The sequence below is a fragment of the Coenobita brevimanus genome, chromosome 110, assembly GCF_032717465.1.
Source record: "Coenobita brevimanus isolate Jiangsu-jjx chromosome 110, ASM3271746v2, whole genome shotgun sequence".
NCBI lineage: Eukaryota > Metazoa > Arthropoda > Malacostraca > Decapoda > Coenobitidae > Coenobita > Coenobita brevimanus.
The window spans coordinates 46,754,962-46,770,484 of record NC_137063.1 but is presented as its reverse complement, the minus strand read 5'-3'; the positions used below and the strand labels follow the sequence as shown (position 1 = coordinate 46,770,484).

General features: G+C 42.6%; 1 pseudogene; it reads left to right on the top strand.

Moving 5' to 3' along the window:
• Positions 1-15,177, top strand: part of LOC145417573 (proton channel OtopLc-like) — a 31,397-nt pseudogene extending 16,220 nt beyond the window's left edge.
• The last annotated feature ends 346 nt before the right edge of the window (positions 15,178-15,523 follow it).

The window sequence follows — 15,523 nt, the reverse complement described above, 5'->3', positions numbered from 1 at the left end:
TGGAAGTAATTTGAGTGTAAAGTGGGGGGACTGTAAGAAGCTGTTCTGGAAAGAGGTGAAGAGAGTAAGACAGGGTGGAAGTGAGGTTAGCAGGGGAGTGAAAGATAAAAATGGTAGATTACTAGTGGAGAAGGGAGAAAAAGTGAGCAGATGGAGAGAACACTTTAAGGAATTGTTGAACATACAGGATGGAAGTAATGCGAGTATAAGTGGCTGGGGAATGGCTGGGAGAAGGAGGGAGGTGAGAAGACAGGAAGAAATCAGTAGGATAGAAGTTGTGGAAGCAATGAAGAAAGTCAAAATGGGGAAAGCCCCAGGAATTGATGGAGTGTGTGGTGAAATCCTGAAGCATGGGGGAGAGATAGTAGTAGAATGGATGTGGAAGATGTGCAGATTGGCCTGGGAGGAAGGTAGAGTCCCAGAAGATTGGAAGTCAGGTATAATTATTCCCTTGTACAAAGGAAAAGGGGAAAAAGAAGTGTGTGGTAATCATAGGGGCATTTGTCTTCTTAGTATAATAGGAAAAGTGTATGGTAGGATACTTATTGACAGAGTTCGTGAAAGAACAGAGTAATTAGTTGGAGAAGAACAAGGAGGCTTTAGGAAAGGAAGAGGTTGTGTAGATCAGATATTTATTCTTAGATCTTTAGTGGAAAAGTTTCTAGAGAAGGGAAAGAAGTTGTATGCAGCTTTCATGGATTTGGAGAAAGCATATGACAGGGTGGATAGACAAGGATTGTGGAAAGTATTAAGAATGTATGGAGTAGATGGGAAGTTGTTGAATGCTGTGAAGAGTATGTATGATGGTTCTAAGGCTGCAGTGCGTGTGGATGGTGAACTAAGTGAATTTTTCTCTTTGGAGGTTGGGTTGAAACAGGGATATGTCATGTCTCCATGGTTGTTCAGTCTGTTCATGGATGGGGTAATAAAAGAGGTACAAGGTAGGGCAGTGGATGTTGGAGTGGCCATGGTGAGAGAGGATAGTGTTTGGAAACTCCCTGTACTGTTGTTTGCAGATGATACTGTGTTGTTGAGTGAAGACGAAGGGGAGCTGCAAGGCTTGGTGGATGAGTTTGGGAGAGTGTGCAAGAAACGGAATCTAAAAGTGAATGTAGGGAAGAATAAAGTGATTGTCTTTGAGAGAGGTGAAGTCAGTGAATGTACAGCGAGGTTGGATGGTGAGGAATTGGAAAATGTGAGTGCATTTAAGTACTTGGGTAGTGTGATGAGTAAGGATGGAGGTTTGGAGGGTGAAGTGCTTGAAAGGGTACAGCAGGGAAGAAAGGTTGCTGGTTCTTTGAAAGCAGTGATAAGTAACAGGGAAGTGAGCATGGAAGTGAAAAAGTTACTACATGACAGTATTGTGATACCAACTCTAACATATGGAAGTGAAGCTTAGACATTGTTGGAAGGACACAAGTCAAGAGTGAGAGCAGTGGAAATGAGTTATTTAAGAGGAGCCTGTGGAGTCACATGGAGAGACAGGCTGACGAATGAGGATATAAAGGAGCGTTGTGGTGTGGATGTGGATGTGACAGGAAGTGTTATGAGGAACACACTGAGGTGGTTTGGCCATGTGGAGAGGATGGAGGGTGAAAGAAGTTGTGGAAGCAATGAAGAAAGTCAAAATGGGGAAAGCCCCAGGAATTGATGGAGTGTGTGGTGAAATCCTGAAGCATGGGGGAGAGATAGTAGTAGAATGGAGTGAGGTGGATGGGGGAAGAGGGAGGGGGAGGCTGAGGATGAGATGGAGGGATGGGGTGGAGAGGTATATGAGAGAGGGGTGTGTGAGTTGGGAGCAGGGCATTGAAATGGTGGGGGACAGGACGACGTGGAGGTGATTTGTTTGTGGCCACCCCAAACGGGATTGAGGCGTCTGGCACTAGATAGAGATAGATGGATATTTGTTTGTCCTGTAACTGTTGGTGTTCCATTCCCTCAGTAAGTCCTCACCCCCTCCTTAGGTAAAAAAAAAAAAGGCCCAGATAATGATTATGATATTGATGATGATGTTAGTCTTCCACATTTGACTACAGTAACACCCCACAATGCTCCAGATGCATGTATGACCCTGAGTGTGCTGGGGATGGAATGTCAACAATCTCATGGTGGTGACACGTGTGGAGTGTGGGGGGGCCACCAAGGGTCTGTTCTGTGGCCACCTGGTTCTTGTGGCATCACTCATCTGACTCATCTTGTTCTTTGTGCTGGTGAACTGAGGGTGCTGGCTACTTACCTGGCCGATTGCTCTCACTGTGGCTTTGTTCTTCAGCATCATCGCCATCTTTATCAGATTTGTCAGGTGCATGAGAAATTAATTTTCAATGTGCTGTAGATGTTTATTGGTATGGTAAAACTCTGTTGGAATTTTGCTTTTTTTCCAGATTCATTGAATGTATTGAACTCGACTCATCCATCAGATTCCATCTGATATACAGTACCATAATAGAAAGGAAGAACAGTGTAGGTAGTGCTTAAACGTGTGTGTGTGTGTGTGTTTTTTTAATTAGACTGTTGTAGTAAATTTACAGGCATACAACAATCATTTATTTATTTTTGCATACAGCATTGTTTTAGGTTGCATGCTTTACTGTATCATGTCTCAGATTGCCATCTGATGTATCTAGAAAATTTCCAACAATGTAAAAGTTTGCTTTTATCAGAGTTGCTCCTGTCACATTGTCTTATGGCCACTACCTACAGTTAGTCCAGTACAGTATAAACAGATCACTCATATTAAGGTGGAAAAAAGAGTGTGATAATGTCAACTGGGCTTTGGGAGCAGGCTGTGAAGCCTATGCCCAGAGTCAAAAACATTATTAAAAAAAGAAAGAAAAAAAAAAAAATGGTGAATAGGACAATATACCTGACTCCCAAACCCACAATACTCCAGGGTGCACCAGTTGAAGGTCTATGGTGAGTGGGAAGAGGAGCTTGATGATACCCTGCTGATGGTGTCTGCCTTTGGACTGTTCTCCTATGCTGTGTTCTGAACTGTGGCTGGATCATTGTCTGCATACAACAAGGATCCAAATCTTGTCATGGTCACAGGAATACTATCAGTGTTGTAGGTAAGTAGTGTTTATATTACTGTAATATCGTGTGGGTTGTATTGTTATTAGCATTAAGTTGGGGTACTTTCGTGATTCATATATCATGATCTCCAATGTCTTAATCCATATAAGGAACCCCTGAACAGAGAATGGCTGGGGCAGAAATAGCTCCAGGCTACCACATTCTCACACACCTATCACTCTGTCAAGCACTCCTCTTCCTTTTATTTCACTTCCACCTATATAACACTCTAGTCTGTTTATTACTTTAATTTTGACTTACTCAGTTTAAGCCCCATCCTTTCTTTATCTTAACCCCTTTCACTTTATTACTTATCCACTTTGATCTTCATTTTCTGGATACAGTATATATATATATAAATGGTTATGTGTGTAAGGTGGACCCAGGTTTCTGAAGGCTTGAGTGATGTGTGAATAATTGTGTGGCTCATGTCACTTGGCATGCTGTTGATAGTTCTCCTACTTTTTATGTCTCCTCCTTCCTTATTTCTGGATCCACCCTCACCCACTGTATATAGGTGGGAATAAGGAGTGAGAATGATGGTGGTTATGTGTCCTCTTGTTACATTTCTCATTCCTCCCTCATATAGGCGGGATTTTTGTAAGGGTTGGGATGATGATGATGATGATATTTATGCAGCGTCCTCTGGAGAAAAAAAATAGCTATAACATACGAGAGATTAATGAATTGTATTTTGCAAAGTACTTAGTTAAGGATGAGGTGATAGATAAGAATTTGATCTTCACCCCTTAACAGCATTTGATCTTAACCTCTTCAGTCCAGTGACATATATATCATTTTGATCAGGCTGCTACTTGATAATGAAGAGGTTGCTGGAAGTACAGTGAACCCCACCAGTTCAAAAAGTCTCTCTCTCAAGATAAGGTAGTAGTACAGTACTGTAGTAGTTTCAACCTCAAGCTTGTTTAAACATGAATCCCAGGGTCTGCGCTTCGAAGTCGCCTTTCAGCTGCAGTCCATCCTCCTGCTTTTGTTGATAGGGAGGAGATGGAGGGACATATTTATAACTGGGCCACTCCACAGCCCAGTCATATCAGTGCCACCACATGAAAGCATCTCTCTCCAGCACCAAAAATCATTTGGAAATACTGTAGCAGGAATAAGATAGTACTGTGCTGGTAGTAAGAGTTCTGGGACTGGAGGAGTTAACCACATCCTCTATTTTCTCCACAGATGATCATCCAGATGGTGTTTATCAAGGACACACACCGCTGCCAGGTGTCGCTCCCTGAACACGAGCGCACCAAGCCCAGCCGCCAGATTTTCCTTTCCTGCTTATCTGCAACCCCACCATGTGGGTCATTTATACCTTTGAGACACAGAGGGTGGAGGCAAACCCTGTGCAGGTATGTAGCCTAATGGTGTGGTGGGTATGGTAGGTTTGTAGTTGGTATTTAATGAGTGTGGTAGTTCTGTGGCAGGTGTGCAATGGCGTGGTTGGCTTTATTGGGTGTGTGGCAGGTTTGTAGTGTGTATGTAGGGATGTGTAGTGGTGTGTAGAAGTTGTGAAGGAGGTGTGGTAGGCAGGTAGTGGTGTGTGGTACATATGGAGGGAGTGCGACAGGGTTATTTTTGGTGTGTATTGGTTTGCTGAATTGTGGCAGGTATGTAGTAGATATAGTGTGAGTGTCCCTGTTATGGATAATGTGGCATGTACATAACAGGCGTTGTCATAATAATTGAACACGCTCATGCTCTGCTCTGAATAAGTATGAGGACAGTCAACTGACTCCATGTGAAGGAATCATACTATCAAAATAATATGGATTTTATTCTGCCTAGGAAAGACTTCTCTCTTAATAGAAGGGAGTAAAGGCTGTGTGAGTATGTGAATTTTCTTTGATGGGTCTTGAATTTTTATGCACAAGTTAGTATTGTATAAAGTTACAAGTATAGATTTTTTTCAAGTATAACTGCAGAAGGGTAGCTTCAGCCTTCAGTCCATGGGTTCATGTCCTGAAAAGTGTGGGACAGCAACAACAGTTCATGGATGTTGCATTATAAATCTACACATTATTTACATCTTGAACTGTTTAGCTTTGGTTTTGTTGAATTTCAAGAGCATCTGTAAAGAAAAAGTATAAAAATATGTGCAAATGGTTCTAGGAGAAACTTTTATGCAAAGGAAGAAAAATAAAACACTGCCATTATCCCGTCTTTTCTGAGATGTTGCTTGGTTCTGGGTGTTAATATGTGGACCAGTTTCTCATCTTTCTCTTAGTAGCTTTCTGGTGCATTATCATCTCTGCCACTCTCTCTCCTGTATATTTCTGGGTCAAGTTTTTGCATTGTCTGTTTACTGTCATGCTGTTTGTCTGTCATCCCTGTCATTTATCAACATTTTCCTTCCTGTGCAGGTACAATGTTTTCTTTCTCCATCTCTCCTAATGCTTCTCCCTTTCCTCCTCCTCATCTCTCCAGCGAAGCTACCCCCTCCTCGTCCATCTCTCTGTACTCATCGTCAGTCCAGAGCCACCAGTCCTCACCACTCTTCCTCCCCCTTTCCCGTTTCCCCTTCCTCCCACAGTAGTCTCCCACTTATTCAGTATTGCCGGATGTTTGTCCTAGGTTGCAAAGTACCCAGATCAGAGTCCCATGTTTACTGCATTATATAAATGTTCATACTAGAGCACGTGCTGCATATTATCCTTATATCTAAAGTTGGTGTGGCCGTTAAGGGTTTAAATTTGAGGAACAGTTGAGGTTTATTCTATTACCACTTGAATGAGCAGCCAGCCACTCTTACCTTAAATGTATTTGAAATGAGCAGCCTAGCCCCAGACCCTTGTGCTCCTATATTGGGCCAACATAGGATGAAGCAGTAAATAAAAATGAGTAGCCAAATTAGTAAATTCATTCAGTACAATAAGTTGTTGTTATATGCTACCACTAGACGTTTTAATGCAGTGCAAGGGAAACATACCAAACTGGAGGCAGTTGATAAAGCCCCTATTATTCTGCAGTGATAAGGATACTAAGCTAAGCAGAATGTGAAGCAAGAATGAGTTGTAAAAGAAAGTCTTTATATAGCACAGATGATGGAAGTGGATGTGCAAATTAAACTATTGGGTATTTAATGTGTTAAGTTGCAGCAAGAAAAACTATAAAAGAATCATCGTATAACCGAGATTATGGAAGTGGATGTAGAAATTAAACTACCTGCAATGTATTTTTAATGTGTACAGATTATGATACCTGGTGGTTTAGTGCTTGGAAACCACCAGTTGGAGTGATTCGTCTAACAGTGTGTATATGAGTTCAGTAGTACTGGAGATGACTGGAAAATTTTATCATGCAGTACTACCAAGTCAGTGTTATGTCTTGGGTCCCTACATCTCAAAGGAGGTAATGTGGGAATGAATGCCAATTAATACTCCTTCCTTTGAGTCTTGAATACTCTTGTCCAGAAACTTTTGTACATTATTATTGGTAATAAGGGAGTTCATCAGTCCTCTGTATTCAAGTATTACTGCTGTCAAATCAGTTACTGAAAAGTAGGTTATAAGTCTGTCTGTCTGTCTGTCTCTCTCTCTCTCTCTCTCTCTCTCCAGTTTTTATAAGTAAGTGAATGGAAAATCCCTGATTATCTGCAGCATATCCCTAACTTAATGCTGAGGAGGTGTTGTATTTCTTTACTGTACCTGACTCCAGCTGCATACTTACGGAAGACGTGAGTGGGTGAGATGTTCATTTTGGAAACCCCTCAAGAAGCAAAAATATGGGAAAATATGTTTGGTGGAAATATGGGTTGGGATGCTGCTGCTGTTGATGATGATGATGATGCACCTGGCTGGTGTGAATAGTAGCTAGAGATGTTGATGTAATGAAGAAAAATATATAAAAACTACAATGCTATGAAGAGAATAAGAGAGCAAAAGGAATGATCATTTAAAAAAAATTTGCACCTGATTATTTGGTGGCAGATGGTGGCGACCATCAGCCACTCGATGTAGTGCAGCCAACTTTTTCCTTCACCTTAATCATTCTTTTTCTGTGTCTGCCCTCCTTTCCCTGTTTCTCCCATCCTTCTTGTAATTTTTTATTACTCTTTCCAGTTCAGGTGGCTTTGCACCAAGTGATAGCCTAATGGTTTCCAATAACCCAGGAAACCATTTACAGTGCTGAGTGGTAACCATATAACCAAGTAATGGAGTGATGTTAAGCCTACCATAGTGCTCCTGTTAACTAGATTGAGACAAATGTGGTGTCCATCCTGGTGCCATATCACTGTTCCCTTCTCTGCAGCTCTGTGGCGAGGCACTGTCTGCCACGAGGGAACAGATGTCCCGGCGGTGGCAGTTGCTTGTCTACATTTGATGTGTCTGTTTTCCAGGCAGACCAGGGTTGCTTAACAACAAAAACACCTGATTATCTGATTTCTAGATGGAGAGCCTCCTCAGGATATGGTACTTAAAATATAGAATGAGTTTCAAAGGCTTGCCGGATATACATACTGTATATGCCCTCATATCCTTTGTATGGCTGTGGCATGAGGTAACAGTGTACTGTATAGCTGGGTGGTGGAGCTCCCCGGTTATACAAACTTTCCTTGGTGGTAGGTGGGGATGCCCATCGTCCAGTTGCTTGATGTAGTGCTGCCTACTTCTTCCTTCACGTTTATCATTGTGTCTGCCCTCTTCGTATTTCCTCCCACATTTTATCACTTTTCACACTAGCTGGCTCTGCACTGAGTGATAACCTGAATGGTTTTCTGTAACCTAGAAAACCATTTACAATGCTGGGTTGTAACCATATAACCAGTTTTGGGGGGTGATGTAGAGCTTGCTAGTGTCCCTGTTGACTGGGTGGAGAGACATAAATACAGTGTCCATCTAGGAGCCAAACCTCCACAATCTTCGCCACGTACTACTGCAGGGGATCGTCAGTTCCCTGCCTGGGATAGCCTGGCAGGAGTGGTTGCTTGTTTGCAGTTGATGGGTCTGCTTGGCCAGACAGATCAAGGTTACTTAACAACAATGGCAACTTCATCTCCCTCACTATCCTCCTTTTAGCCAGGAGGATGGTGAGTTGCAGGTGAGGCAGCTTCAGCTTCCAGTCATCTCGGTTCACATTAATTGATCATGGGGTTGCAACTACAGTACTACTATTAATTCATATTAGCCAGTCGAAACAATACTGAAGTAATCAGACCCTGCACAGACCTGGAAACTCTTTGACATGACAACCATATTCAGGCTACTTAGTGTGAACAGAAACAATAGACACAACTATAGGTGAAGACAGAGTAGTTTTATTCAAGGATGGTAGTCACATGATCACATCCCATGCAGTTTTGTTAAGATGAGGAACGGGGCTTCAAACAGCCACCTTTGGGAATAATCACTATATCACATGAAATGCAGTTTCCGCTTTTTTTTTTGTTATTCGTGACACCACCAGATTGTTTTATTCAGCTTAGGAATTTCTCAAAGTGTTAATGGGTTGGAAGCAATGGCCTTGAATCATCGTATTGAAAGGTCCATCAACACTTTCAACATTGGGCGGGAACTGGGGGAGGGGGCCACAGTGCGCTGTTACTCTTCCGCGATTGCCGCGAACTAGTTCCCTTTCGTTTGTACTAATGAACGGCCGTAGATAATTCAGAACGAAAAAATAATGGTGTTCATGGGCCCTTGTTCGTATCCACGGACGTTTTTATCTCGGGGAGTTTCTGTAGTAGGCTATTTAATATTTTAGTTACGTGGACGGCGGAATGTCTGATTGTCTGTGACGTCAGGGGCCTCCTGAGGCTCCTGAGAAAAGAAGGTGGAGAATGCCTGGCGGGCGAGTGAAAGCCGATTTTGTGATATCTACGGCGTCATTACGTTGTCAGTAAAGGTAAGCTTGTTGCTATATGTGTATTAGAGTGTGGTGAATTTACTGAGATGTGGAATATATCGGTATGGTAAGAGATGTGAGTACAGTATGCAGTAAGAGTTCGCCGTCCGATTTGTTTACCCCTTGGATATTTGCCATGGCCCACTGAACCCTATCTCCATGAAATTAGAATGGTACGCAGCAGGGGTACCGTATTAATACGTTATGTTCATTTCAAAGAAGATTCTTGGGAGTGCCCCTTTGAAATACAAGACTTATAGCCAACCCTGTTAACAGGTTGGAGAGATGCAGGTACAGCATCCCTTCAGGAGCCAAACTTCCACGCTATATCCCAGACCTCGTTGGAGTGAGACACTTTCAGCTGCAAGGGAACATCGGTCCATTGCATGGGACAAACTTGCAGGGGCTGTTGCCTACCAGTTCATGGGTCTGCTCGGCCAGAATGGTGAGTCTTCACTGAGGGCCGCTGGAAAAGCAAGGTTAGGGTAGGTGCCCCTCGATGAAAAGACTGACCCGGTTAGGTGGCCTTCGGTGAAAAGACTGGCCTGGTTGGGTGGCCCTTGAAAAGTCTGATGCATCTTTACCATTTCTTTATTTTTTTTCTGCAGACAAGATATTGACCTTCTTTTAATGTGATTTTCTGTATGTGCTGTACGTCAGTGCCAAAAAGACAAAACGAACATACAGAAATAAACTGGTTTGGTGGCCCTCTGTGAAAAGACGGGCTAGAGAGGGTGGAATTGATGAACAACAACAACAACCACCAATCATTTTTCCTCAGTGTTCAGGAAAACTAAATTCTTGTAATATTGTATGTCTTTACCACATGCTTTCATCCTGAAAGTTGGAAGGTTAGGTGTGAAGACAGCCATTGTTTGATGTCTTACATTCTTGAACGTGGCCTTAAATGCACTTAAACGTAGTACCGTAGTATGGGTAGGTTAAAAAGAATTTATGCCATGGGAACTTTTTAAATTTTGATTTGGTTTAAAAGTGAGAACTCTCCATCTTGAATACTTAGCTGTAACAAAAGCTAGTTAAGTATGATGTATAAGCAATGCTTTTTAGTTGAACAGGATCTAAAAGTTCTTCAGTATCTTGAATTTTGAGTTGTAACAATAGATAGATCAACACTAGAATGATGCTGATCATGAAGTGCTGTGGAAAGGATACCTAGTTACAGCATTATCTTGTTCTGTCACTGAACTGTGTGAAATGGACTGTATAAGGCAATATCATGGGAAAATTGGGTATATGGTAAAAGAACTAGTCTGTTACAATCTGTGAATTTCTATCTAACGTATTGTCATCATCTTCATCATCCAGACCTCCTTTCCCACCCTAGGGCAGGGTGAGGAGCAGTAATGTCCAGACAGCCCAAATTTGCCCAGTCCAATGGGCCATGCTTCCCTTCACTCATCATTCAAGCCCTCGGAATCCAGGCTCTATCGGATACGCCAAAAGCATTCACCACATTCTGTAGCTTCACACAAAAATATCCAATAGTCAGTTCAGATGCTCTCACATTAAAAAGGGGTGCCAGATCCCTGATCAAGCACTTCTCAACATTCATCCAACCAGCTCGATCTCTTGTAAGTTCCCTAGCCTCACCGACTTCCAAACCTCTCTTCCTCACACACTCATCCACCATATCTCTCAACATTCTCCTTGGCTTACCTTGCCTCCTCCCTCCTTCAAATTCGCTCTTTTGTTATCCATTCACTCTACATGACTACACCATCTCAGTACACTCTGTTCGATTCTGGTGTCTACCGACTTCCTCACTCCACATCTTTCATGAATCACATTATTTCGTATCCTATCCACCCTCTGTACTCCACATACATTCCTCGGCAGACTCATATCCACCACTCCTACTCTTGACTTTTCATGTTCATGCCACACCATAATCTTACATCCATATGTTAAAGTTGGCACTAGCACTCCTTCATGTAAGCTTCATGCAGCTGCAACACTCAAGCCTCTGTTTCTTATCAAGGCCTTCATTGCACCAGCTACTTTTCTTCCTTGTGTCACTCTGCTTTCCACTTTTGCACATTTTCCTCTCTATCACTGTACCCAGGTATTTGAACTCTTTCACCAATTCCAGTCTCTCTCCATTCACTGTAACAATGCACTGGGAGTCACCTTCTCTGTCAGTAACCATCATGTTACGCTTTTCTGTATTTACTCTCAAGGCACGATGCTTACAGACATCAGCAAAACTCAGCACTAGCCTATCAAGTTCTTGTCCGGTATTTGCAAGCAGTACTGCATCACCAGCATACAACAAATTCGAGATACTCCATCCATCACCATTCATTACCAATGCCATCCCCCTCTCTAATACTCATGTTTTTACTTCACACTTCACCCCATCCATATATATATATATATTGAACAACCATGGGGACATCACACAACCTTGTCGCACGCCCACACCGATCATGAACCATTCACTTAGATGCCCATTAACCCTTACACATGCTTCACTACCATCATAAAAACTCTCGACGGCACCTAGCAGCTTACCATCTACACCATACATGTGCCAAACTTTCCACAATCCTTCCCTGTCCACTTTGTCATGTGTTTTTTCAAGATCCATGAATGCCATAAACACCTAATGGTCCTTCTCACAAGCCATCTCTACTATCTGTCTCACAGCAAATATTTGATCCACACATCCTCTGCCACTCCTAAAGCCACCCTGTTCATCACTCACTAGGACTTCTGATACCTCTCTTACTTTCTCTTTAACCCACACCGTCCCGAGGACGTACTTCCACGTCCTCACGTTTTGTCACAGCTAATCCCGAGGACGTACTTCAACGTCCTGTAATTGCAAGGTTCATAATTTCCACAATTTTCAATTTTTGCGAGTCATTTTTGGTACGTATACACGGGACACCTTCATCAACAAGATGCCAGGCAGAGACAATGCCTTACCCAGCATGACTCCCCCCCCCCCCTGCATGCCCTTTTCTCAGCAATTCACCTGTTATCAGTGACCTGGCCAGTATAGCCATGTCATGCCACGGTACGAAATTCAGGGCCAGAGTGATTCCTCAATCAATGACAATGTGGAGGACAAACTTTACATAGCATTAGAGGAAGAAACAGTTAGAAATGATGATCAGGTAATGTGGCAAAAATTGGTCAGGTATTAGTGAGTGAAACACTGCTTATAATGCCTATATTACTGCTTGAAAACCAATATACTCTTGTACTACATATAAATTCGTAACAGTAAATAAATAAATACCGTTTATGAGTGGTGTGAAATAGTTATCCTCCCATAGAACTCGTTTTCTTTGGTGCCAGCCTGATAGAAAACCCAGTAAGGTAAGGAGGCTCTCCTACCTGTAATGAGTATTTTAAACCTCAGGTGAGCGATTTCTCTATGAATTTTCGATGTTTCTCACCAAAAGCGAAAGTTTTAGCAAAAAAAAAAAAAAAAAGGGTCGAAAAATGGTCGGGATTGGGGGGTACCAGTGGTCAAAAAGTGGTCGGGACGGGGCGGGTTAATAATTCTCCCATATACCTTCCCTTACACAATAAACTTATGCCACGATAATTCTTGCACTCATTTCGCTCATCTTTATTTTTGTACAGGGGTACAATCACAGCCTTTTTCAACTCTGCTGGCACAGTTTCACTAATCCATGCCTTTTTACATATCTCCAAAAGCACTTCATTCCACTCTCTCCATTACACTTATCTCTGCATACACCTCATCAACCCCAGCTGCTTTCCCATTTTTCAGCTGCTTCACAGCACTCTTCACCTGTTCTAGTGTCACGACTCCTGGCACTGCATTCCTTCTCTGCATGCCCCCCAAACCAATCATGTTTACAACCGCTCTGCTCTCTCTCTTCCCATTCATCAGGCTTTCAAAATATTCTTTCCATATGATCCTTACTTCATCCCCATGGGTAAATAATCTACCACCTACATCCTTCACACCATCCCATTTCTTTCCACTTTCACTTCTACTTTTCTGCACCACTTTCCAGAATAACTTCCTATTTTCAGAGTAGTTTGCTTTCATTTTTCTTCCTAGATCATCATTTACCACCTTTTTCCTCCTCACTAGTCTCTTTACATGCTTCTTGCTCTCAGTATTTTCAGTTATTTCAACTGAACCCCTGTACTGTAACTACTTTAGCCTCAACTGAACCTCTGTCCTGTAACCACTTTAGCCACTTCTTCTATTCCTCCACTGCTCTCTCAACCTCATCATCCCACCATGACGTACCTTTCTTTGTTGTTACTCTTTCCACACCACACACCGCTTTAGCATTCCTAACTAAGCGGTCCCTAAATGCATTCCGCAGGCAGTCCAGATCCATTTCACTCCAGTTCATTGATTCTAACTCCTCTACTTTGGTCCTGTAATCATCTTACATTTCTTTGATCCTCAGCTTCTCAACTTTCAGTCTTTCTCCCTGACTGCTTCTCTCTCTCCTGATCTGCCTCACTCCTCTCAGCTTGATCTTGCATACCACAATCATAAAACAGACCTCTACATTGACCTCTCATGACCCTCACATCAGCAACCATTCCCATCATCGACCTCTCTATGAGCACGTAATCAATCAGGCTTCTTTCAGCACGATCCCCGTTCCTTCTATACCATGTATATTTATGTGCATATTTTGGTTTGAAATATGAGTTACAAGTGCACCACATCCTCTCCTGACACATCCTTTAGTCGCATCCGTTATCATTTTCTCCTGGCACTCCATTATAACCCATTATGTTATCTGTTTAATGTAAATGTAAATAAATTGTACTAACTAATTTCTACAATCATTGCAGGGGTGTTTCTATGGCAGCCCTGGGATTGTGTGGGAGTGACCGAAGTATCGACATAATGTATCTGGTTCCGAGATGGACAGTCTGTCTTGTTCAAGGAGTGGTGGGAGACTGCTTGGAGAGGTCAGATGGGGGGTGTAGGAGCCTTGACTGCTTGGAGAGCCCAAGTAATGGAGGGGCAGTGACAGCTTAGAGAATGGCAGAAGTCTATTCATATAAGGACAGTACTGTAGAGCATTTGTTTTAACCTGATAACTTTCTTAAGCGTTTCAGTTAGTGAGTCAGAGAATCATGGAAGGTTGAATTGACCGAGGAGACTCATTGCTACATTATAACCATGATGGATGTGGTTGGTGGGGGCATTCACCATCCATTCACCTGATGTAGTGCTGCTCATGGGTGCCTGCCCTTATCTCTCTCCCTTCCTTCCTCATCTGCCTTTCCTTCATTCTTTCCTTCTCCTCCTGCATAAAGGTGACTTTACAGTCCCTCTTCGATCTTTCTTTCATTCTTTCCTCTTCCTTCTGCCAATGGGTGACTACACTGAGTGACAAGCCAAATGGTGTCCCATACACCAGGAGACCATTTACTGTGCTGGGTGGTAACCATATAATCAAATTATGGTGCCTGGTGGTTTAATAGATAATTAAGGTGCTCCAATCGGATTGAGCCTATGTAGGTTTATATCCAAAGGGTGATTGGGGTTTATTACTCACATAATGCCACTCAGGGATGAGTGAGGCTGGTCACTCTCTTAAATGTCAGGACCAACTTGCCTAGCCCCGGGCTTCTGTGCTCCTCATGGGGCAGTGTAGAACTGAATGATGGTTGGATGGATAGAGGAATGGAGTGGAGAGAGATGAGAGGGGGTTTGTGAGTTGGAGGAAGGACGGCAATATGTGCAGCCGAGGAAAGTTCTGCGTTATACACTTGCTCACGACTTCAAAATAGTAAATGTGAGACAAGTGTTAGTGAAGCAGTAGCCAACATTCATCTGTCTGGTAACTGTGTGAGAAGGATGGGGATGGAAGAGGGACTGATAGGAACTGTCAGCTCCCCCAGCCTTCCTCCCCCCTTAACCTCTCCCCTCCCGCACAGTGGTACCAGACATTTGAGTGTGTGGCTACTGCTTCACTATAGTCGCGGCGTGCGACTCGGAGGTTGTTACTATCGTGCCCTGGCAACTTACCATTCAAAAGTGTCCCTGTTGAATGAGAGAGAGGGATGTAGAGGTTTATCTGATTATATGACTGTTTTGTATTGTAAAATTGAGAGGAGTGTGGTGAATATACTCGTAGGCAGAGGAGTACGTTGAGTGAAACTGAAGTGGAGAAGCTGAAAAAAGAAGCAGTGTCAGATAAATACTAGCTAAAGGTACTGGAGGAGTTAACACTAAGTATCTCCTTGTTTACAGATGAATACTAGCTAAAGGTACTGGAGGAGTTAGTTAACACTTAGAATCTCCTTAGTTACTAGTCATATCAGGCTTTCAGTTTGTATATATCCTGCCATGAAATGTTAGAATCACTTTGGTTACTAGCCAGATCAAACCTCAATTTCTTGCAATCAAGCTTTAGAATATCCTTAGTTACTAGTCAAATCAAACCTCTTTCTTGCAGTTGTACTCCAGAATCTCCATGGTTATGAGTCAAATCAGACTTCTGTTTTCTGCAGTCAAGCTTTAGAATCTCCTTGGTTACTAGTCTGATCAATCTTCTGTTTCCTGCAATCAAGCATCACGTTGTTATTGTTGAGATGTTGCCACTCATGC